A 9450-nucleotide genomic window follows, 5' to 3' on the forward strand; every position below is an offset into this window, starting at 1 on the left:
CAGACCCAGTCATGCCCATAGCGATAGCTCAGTCTGGGACTTCATCATGACCCCAGGTGGCAGGGCTGGCCACTCACAGCAGGCTACTCCTCTCCACACTTGAGTTACAAGTTCCATCTTTCTTCACAATGCTCAAGCTGCTCGACTTCCTTTTCTATCTTATCTGTCCAGTACACGCTTGTACATTGTATGGCAACTACAGGCTGGCCATACAGCTGGTGGGCACCCACATGACACTTCTGCAAGCTAGTGTCAGTGGCCTCCCTCTAAGGTGCTCAGGAGGGCTGGTCTTATGGTGGTCGGCAGGTGGTATGTTTTTCTCTTCCCGTGCTGTGCGGGGTGGGGTAGGCAGAGCTCTATGGGTCTGTGACCCACTGGTGGTGTGGGTGGAGGGGTCTGTGGGCATCTTTCCCGGCCTGCATCACTGGCATGGTGGAGTGCAGGTCTCTGTCTTCCTCCTGTCCTACACTGCCTGGATTTGATTTGACTTGATTTTTATGTGTTCCAGGCATAAAACAGCTTTGGCTATCAAGGCAAGCAAGCATCTAGGTAGGATGAACAAAGGACTGCCATCTGCTCTGTCCTGATATAAGAACAACATCACCAACAAAGTATTTCTTTGTCCATTGCCAGTGGGAGGAACTCTATATTTTTTAATTCCTTTTTTCTATTACCTTTTAAAGAAAAAGGAAAGGAAGGAAGGAAGGGAGGAAGAAAAGGGAAAGAAATGAAAGAAAATGCAATTGAATGGTTAAGGAGTGGGGAGGATCTGGGAGGAGTTGGGAGATGAGAAAGAACATGATTAAAATATGGTATATGAATTTCTCAACGGCTCCAGCAGCTGCTACAACCAGAGAATTTTCTCATTAAGGAAACAAAAAAGAATAATTCAAATTCAGGTTTTTATTTCACACATAGCAAGATTTTTGAATGTACATACATGTAGATGTCAAGAGTTTGAAGTGAGACTGTTGAGATTATCAAATACTGTTATAAGCAGCCAAAATCCATTGACTTTAATGTAGAAGTCTGAGTTGTATGCTTGTTCGCTCGGTATTTTATTTAGACGATGTCAAATGTTTCTACAGAAAATGAGTCAGATGTTTAAATCATGCATAAAAGAGTAGTCTTGTATCTTGTCCTGAGCTGTTATGGTCCTCAAGTGTTCTCAACTCTTTCTTACCAGCACGCCGTGAGGAAGCAGGAATAATGAGTCTCGTGACAAATGCTGTGCTGGGATTTGGATTCCATTATAAGAACACAACTATTAATAATCATAAAAGGAAAGTAGTTCATTGGCTCAGGATAACTGCTTGGATGCTTGAATTTAATTTTACAATGTTCATTAAGTGACCAGGGACTCATTAGTTGAGTAATAAGATTTTGAGAGAAAAATAACATGTATTTCTACATGTACTCCCTGTATATAAGTGTGTGTGTGTGTGTGTGTGTGTGTGTGTGTGTGTGTGTTGGATAAACAATAATCATTTCAAGATGGTGTAAGAAGGTACTATTTGACATCTAGAGAAATCAATTGGAATGTTTTATATATATATATATATACACACACACATACACACACACACATATATATATGTATATATATATAAATATATATATATATATATATATATACAACAATTTATGGCACCTAATCATTGTACAATGTTCAGCAAAGAAAAAAATAGTCCCATCATAAATATAAAAAAGGAACGAAGAATTTTTCCCACCAGTGGTTTGCCCCCTATTACTCATTCATTTCATTCTAGTGACAGCTGTGCACTCAAATCGAGAAAAAAATAACAAAGCTTAATGAGATTTGTAAATTATTATAATAAAACAGTCCTTCAAGCAGCCAAACTCATTTCTGCAGTCATTTAAAACTCTATTGCAAAGGGCACTTGATTTAGAATAAGTAGCATTTTTCATTCCTTCAAACATATTTTTTTTCCTCGATGTAGACTGTCAAAATCTTCCACTGAGTACCATAGGCTGTTATGGTCCCCAAGAAAGTCTTCATCATAACATCTGGAGGCTGGGGGTGCGCACAGGGCAAAGAGGATGTAGCATGTGTGATTGACATGAGGATCCGAGCTTTGGCTACTTCTCGGGGTAATCCTGTTGGTCCCATGTAGTGCTAAAGTGCTTTAAAGAGAGATGCAGGATGATCAGAGGAGTCAAAGACACGTGACAGAGGAAGTTTGGGATGAAAGGAGGAAAAGGCCACAGTCAAGGGATTCAGGTGCCCTCAGGATCTGTGAACATCAGGAACACCAAGTATCTATGTCAACTCGCAGAAAACACTTTGCTTTTAACTTTGTAAGGCTTAGTGACGATCTCTGACCTGTACAACTATAACAGGATGACTGTGTTTTCAATTCACTAAGTTTATTGTGGCTTGCTGCAACAGCAATAGGAACTTATGCAGTAAATCGATGCCGTGGCATTTACATGGGATCTCTATATCCTCCGTGTGTTTCTGTTCCTGAGTATAAAACTGAGGCCAGGATCAATGGCCTTTAAACTAACTGCCTGCTTGTGTTATTAATCACATTAGGAGTAGTGCTTCCCTCCTATAAGCACCATAAATGGCAGCTTGGTTGTTGAACTAACTCATGGATTGAGGCAGGATTTTTTGAATGGCAATTATATACTTAGTAAAGAAAATAGGTGACCCCCCCAGTTTCTTCTTAATAATATGCAATTACTATCTATATATCTGGGGTTGGAGTGTGATAGTTAATTGCATATGCTTAGGACACATAGTCACATAAAGAATAGTGGGGAAGAGGCAGAGAGGGCAACTAGAAGTCGCACAAGTCTTTAAACTCTTTTTTTTTTATTGGATTTTTTTTATAGACATTTCAAATGTTATCCCTTTTCCCAATTTCCCGGACATAAGCCCCCATCCAATCCCCCTTCCCTTCTATAAGGGTGGTCCCCTCCTCAACCACCCCTTTCCCTTCCCCTGACATTCCCCTACACTGGGGAGTTCAGCCTTGGCAGGACCTATGGCTTCTCCTTCCATTGGTGCCCAATAAGGCCATCCTCTGCTACATATGCAGGTGAAGCCATGGGTCAGTTCATGTATAGTCTTTGGGTAGTGGTTTAGTCCCTGGGAGCTCTGGTTGATTGGCATTGTTCTTACGGGGTTGCAAACCCCTTCAGCTCTTTCAATTCTTTCTCTAATTCCTCCAATGGGGATCCCATTCTCAGTTCAATGGTTTGCTGCTAGCATTCGCTTCTGTATTTGATGTGCTCTGGCTGTGCCTCTCAGGAGACACCTATATCCAGCTCCTGTCAGCATGTACTTCTTAGCTTCATCAATCTTATCTAGTTTTGGTGGCTATATATATATGGACTTTTACCCATGTGGAGCAGGCTCTGAATGGCCGTTCCTTCAAAACGTCTGCCTCTAGTGATAAATTTCCTTCAATAAGGCCGTACTTCTAAACCACCCCAAACAGTGCTACCAACTAGAGACAAAGTATGTATGTAACTATATGAACCATTGAGGATACTTCTGTTTACCATACAGACTAAGGTTTGATTCAGCCAAACGCCACCTTTCCTCCAAGGAACCAATGAGTGTATTGGACTTCCTTACCGAGCATGGATAAAGAGTTATGGGCAGGAAAAGGAGTAACCCTAAATCAGTCACTCTGGAAGGCTTTATAGATGAAGCCTCCTTCCCCTACACTGCCCCAGCCTATACAAGTACTCACTCCAATGTAGGTAAAATTTCATACAATGGCCGGAATATCAGACAAGGGCCCAGTGACTGTCCCTATCATCTCAACTGTCAACAAGGTCACTGGTATTGATCTCTTATAGGTTTATGAAGATGGCAATTGTTCTGCTCAGAGAATAGTGCTGTATAACATATGCTCGTTAGCTACTGCTTCATTGCTATGACAAAACATTGACTTTAGGGACCAGGTATTTTAGAGGATACAGCCTGCCATTGTGAGGAAGGCATGATGGAAGGAGTGGCTCAGAATTGGGGTACTATAAGCATGGAGCCTCTGGTTGCAACACTTTGGCTGTTGGAAAGCTGAGGAAAGTCTTCAGCTTAGAGGCCTGTCCTTGATTCTATATTTCCTCCAATTAGGCTTTGCGTTCTGACAATTCCACAACCTCTTCAAAACAGCACCTCTATCTGGAACCAAGTGCTCAAGTACATAAGCTTATGGGGGACTGTAATGACTTACTTTCTATTTATTTAGCCTTAAATTGGGAAGTTTAAGAGTTTCCTCATTAAAAGAAAGCTTAATAATAGCCAGAAGCTGGAAAGATGCCCTTCAACAGAGGAATGGATACAGAAAATGTGGTACATCTACACAATGGAATATTACTCAGCTATCAAAAACAATGACTTTATGAAATTCATAGGCAAATGGATGGAACTGGAAAATATCATCCTGAGTAAGGTAACCCAATCACAGAAAAACACACATGGTATGCACTCATTGATAAGTGGCTATTAGCCCAAATGCTTGAATTGTCCTAGATGCACAGAACACATGAAACTCAAGAGGGATGACCAAAATGCAAATGCTTCACTCCTTCTTTAAAAGGGGAACAAGAATACCCTTGGCAGGGAATAGGGAGGCAAAGATTAAAACAGAGGCAGAAGGAACACCCATTCAGAGCCTGCCCCACATGTGGCCCATACATATACAGCCACCAAACTATGAATGGATGGATGAAACAAAGAAGTGCAGGCCAACAGGAACCAGATGTAGATCTCTCCTGAGAGACACAGCCAGAATACAGCAAATACATAGGCTAATGCCAGCAGCAAACCACTGAACTGAGATCGGGACCCCAGTTGAAGGAATCAGAGAAAGGACTGGAAGAGCTTGAAGGGGCTCGAGACCCTATATGAACAGCAATCCAGAGCTTCCAGGGACTAAGCCACTACCCAAAGACTATACATGGACTGACCCTGGGCTCCAACCTCATAGGTAGCAATGAATAGCCTAGTAAGAGCACCAGTGGAAGGAGAAGTCCTTGGTCCTGCCAAGACTGAACCCCCAGTGAAAGTGATTGTTGGGGGGAGGGTGGTAATGTGGGGAGGATGGGGAGGGGAAGCACATATAGAAGGGGAGGAGGAGGGGTTAGGGGGATGTTGGCCCGGAAACCTGGAAGGGGAATAACATTCGAAATGTAAATAAGAAATACTCAAGTTAATAAAGATTAAAAAAAAAAGAAAGCTTAATATGTCCATAGGTGAATCAATCAAAAATAGATATTTATCATTAAATTACCCTGCAGAACATATTTTTTACTGGCCCATACTAACATGGGATATTAGAAAATGTTAATGACATTTCTATTTCATACATAAAATGTATCTTCATTTTATTTAGCATCATATTACTAGCTATAATAATTAAAGAGTTTATTTCTTGGGTTTTATCTTTAATAATTTAAAGTTACTATGTTTAGGTTTGTTTGTTTGTTTTTTAGTTTTTTTGGATACAGAGTCCCTTGTGACCTAGGCTGACTCACACTTCTGATTCTTCTATATATGACTTCTGAGTGCTGGGATTTCAAGCATGCATAATGACATCTGCCTTATTTAATGGTGTTTTAGGTTAACATATAATTCAATTGGTTTAGTTATTATACTTTCATACATAAATATATAATATGTACATATATACATACACTGTACTTTGCTCAAATTTATTCACTATTTTTAAACCATTTTAAATAGTATATTTAGTTTTTGAGGTTTTTGAAAGGTCTTTAATAAAGATACCAGTCTTTGTCTATCAGGCACTATATCAGTACCAGAATTTATCATTTAATTATCAGATTTGTTTTCACTACATTTTTTTATGAGGCAAGTTTTAAATATGAATTAAAAACTATTGAATGTTCTGATTCTAGTGTCATGATTACACAACTTTTCTCTTCCCACCTGTAGGAAAGTATTCAACAATGTTTTTCTTTGGAACTTGGTATTTATTTTCTTTGTTGTTCTAATAAGCTACCACAAACTGAAGCAGCAGCCACATATTCTCTCATGGTACTGAAAGTTAGAAATCTTGTAGTGTGTGGCCCACCAGGGTCCTCTATGTGGGATCTCTAGGCTGGAGCCCGGTAAACAGTATATGTGGAACTTTCTGGGTCTCTAGGGATGAACTTGTTTCTATCCTTAGGGATATTGATATCTAAATTCAGATTCTAGGACTTACAGTTTTGTGGTGTTTTTTCCAAGTCAGCAATGTGCCTGGTTCTGTTTCTGAAGAGTGTGAAAAGGCATGTGGGCTAGCTTGGGGAAATGGTTCTGCTTTAGAGGGTATGTACAATCATGCAGGCAGCCCCTAGTTTTGTAGGGTGTATGCCATCTTTCAGGTTGGCATATGTGACTGGTTTTGCAGGGCACGCATAGTCATCCATTGCTTTGTATTTTGTCTCCTCTAGCACAGCAGACATCTTTTACACTTCTTCAAATTGCCTTTTTGTGTCTCTATTTGTCTTTGTATATCTCCATGCAAAGAAAGCAATCTATTTCTAAGTGTCTGTGTGATTAGATTGAGTCTACCTGGATTATCTAGACTCATCTCTCATGTTAAGGTCCTTAATCTTAACTACATTTGCAAGGTACCTTTATCATGCCGTGTAGTATATTTACAGGATCCAGAGATGAGTGTATGGGCATTTTTAGGGGGCCATTCTGCCTTAGGTGAACAATCTACCCGCAAGTATTTCCTTTGTTCCGAAGCAGTTTTGTTTGTATTTGGTGACAAGACCTAACATTTCCTTCTATCTAACCATTTGTTCCTTTATTTCCATCTGAAATGTAACTTTTACTGCACGATTAAAATGGTCTCTTGATTTTAATTTTTTCTTTCCCTTTGTCTCCTTCTCCTTCTTATCTATTAAAGCTCGTATTCAGCACATTCTCTAAGGTCCATGTGAAAAAGGTTTGGTCCTCAGGTTGGTGTTGCTGGGAGGTGGTGGGAACTTTAAAGTCATTGCCTTGTGTGAAGACATCAGGGCTGAGTAGTGTGTTCTGTCACATCTGTTCACGAAGATGTGCTCCTCACGATAGGCAAAATGCAGGGAGGCCAACAGGCAATGGATTGACTTAACAGAAAATCCCTTTTCACTTTGTAAGTTGATTAGGTAAATTTTTGTTACAGCAATGGAAAGCTAACACACTTATGTAATAATCAATAAACTTATTCTCTTAAGTATATTAACTATCATAAATAGCATTATTTGCTTTGAATGCCTTCCAATAGTTATTTTGCTCCTTGTCCATAAAGTTTGCTGTGAGACTATGTGAGCTCAAAAAAAATTTAAAAAAATTATGGAAACCTTCAGATAATCTAGTCAATAAGCTGTGAAATGAATGAGCAGGCAAGCCTCAAAAAACCATGAGTGGCCAATAAATGCATGAAAAAATATTCAACATCCTTTGTTGCTAGGAAAAGAGAAGTCAAACTCCACTGAGCTCCCATCTCACCCTGTTCAGAAGGCCCGCCATCACGAAGGCAAGCAGCAATGCATGCTGGTAAGGATGTGAAGGAAGGAGAACTCTTACAGGATGCTAGTGGATATGTAAATGACTATGACTGCTGTGTAACGCAGAACAGTGACTCTCCCCCCTAAAAACCTAAAAATAAATCTGCCATATGATTCAGTTACAACAGCCCTTGGTATCCACCCAAATACAACCCAGCATGCTGCCAAGGTAATCTGATCATTCATGTTTACTATGGCATTGTTCACAGGTTTGCAAACAACCTAGTGCCCAATGGCATAGACATATGAATACAGATACGTATCCATACACGTACACACACACACACACACACACACACACACACACACTTAAACATATACATACACACACATATATACATGCATATATATAATTATTACAAATATATACATATAAGTAAGTTGAAATTTTACACAGCTATAGAGACAGGTGAAATTCCCTTATTTAAAGGAAGATGGTGGAACTGGAAATTGTCATTCACATAAGTCAGACAGGAAAAACATTTTTCTTAGACACAGAATTTAGATTAAAAAGCATGGTATTAGACAGTATTAGACAGAAGGCTAGATAGAGATAAGAAGGGAAGAATGGAGGGGCAGGAAATTGTGGAAGATGAGAGAGTGAACATGACAAATAGCACGTATGAGAATATCATAAGGAAACCCACTATTTTCTTCAATTAATATATGCTAAAAAGTCCTTCCAGTTTGAACCTGCACTCAGAGCAGACCTAGGACGCTGGCTCTGTACCCACTCCTACACCATCCAGAGGGAGCCCGATTCCCAGGAGATCAGATATAGCCAGTTGCACTGAAGCTCTGACACACTCAAGATCATAGTTGAGACCACAACATCTTTCCCAAAACCAGGGTAACTGGGATCCCCACAAAAAACCAGGAAACAAAACTCCCTTCCAGCCAGAGGCATGGGTTGCTTCCAGTTTGCACCTGTGCCCAGAGCAAACCCAGGGCTCTGGTTCCCCACCCATTCCTACAACACCCAGAGAAAGTTTGTCTTCCAGGAGCTCTGACACAACCAGGATCACAGGAGAGACAGGCTCCAGTCAGAGACATCAAGGGCAGTTAGCACTAGAGATTACCCGGTGGCAAGAGGCAAATGCAGGAACATAAGCAACAGAAATCAATGCTACTGGACAACATCAGAACCCAGTTCTCCCACTCCATCAAGCCCTGGATACACTAATACATGTGAAAATCAAGATTCAGACATAAAATCCCATCTCATGAATATAATAGAGGAATTTAAGAAGGACATAAGGACATAGGTAAACATGTAGAAACTCTTAAAGAAGAAACAAGTCTCTTAGAGAAATACAGGAAAACACAATCAAACAGGTAAAGAAATTGAACAAAACCATCCAGGATCTAAAAATGGAAATAGAAACATTAAAGAAAACACAAAGGGAGACAGACTTGGAGATTGAAATACTAGGAAAGAGATCAGGAGTCCTAAATGTAAGCATCACCAACAGAATACAAGAGATAGAAGGCAGACTCTCAGGCGTAGAAGATACTCTAGAATACAATGATGTAACAGTCAAAGAAATTACAAAAAGCAAAAAGCTCCTAACTCAAAACATTCAAAAAGTCCAGGACACAAGGAAAAGATGGAACCTAAGAATAATGGGAATAGAAGAGACTGAAGATTCCCCACTCAAAGGACTAGTTAACATCTTCAACAAAATCATAGAAGAAAACTTCCCTAACCTAAAGAAAGAGATGCCCATAAACATACAAGAAGCCTGCAGAACACCAAACAGATGGGTCCAGAAAAATTTCTCTGGATACATAATAATTAAAACACCAAATGAAGAGAACAAAGAAAGAATATTGAAAACAGTAAGGGAAAAAGGTCAAGTAACATAAAGGGAGACCCATCAGAATTACATCAGACATCTCAACAGAGAC

At 39.9% G+C, this 9450-nt stretch overlaps 1 non-coding gene across 1 annotated transcript; it reads right to left on the minus strand.

Annotated features, from left to right (window-relative positions):
* Positions 1–495: 495 nt before the first annotated feature.
* On the minus strand, positions 496–638 carry LOC116897536. The gene has a single exon (XR_004387551.1). It is a non-coding gene; the product is annotated as a small nucleolar RNA SNORA48 (small nucleolar RNA).
* Between the last annotated feature and the right edge of the window lie 8812 nt (positions 639–9450).

Source organism: Rattus rattus, chromosome 3 (assembly GCF_011064425.1).
Source record: "Rattus rattus isolate New Zealand chromosome 3, Rrattus_CSIRO_v1, whole genome shotgun sequence".
Classification (NCBI taxonomy): Eukaryota; Metazoa; Chordata; class Mammalia; order Rodentia; family Muridae; genus Rattus; species Rattus rattus.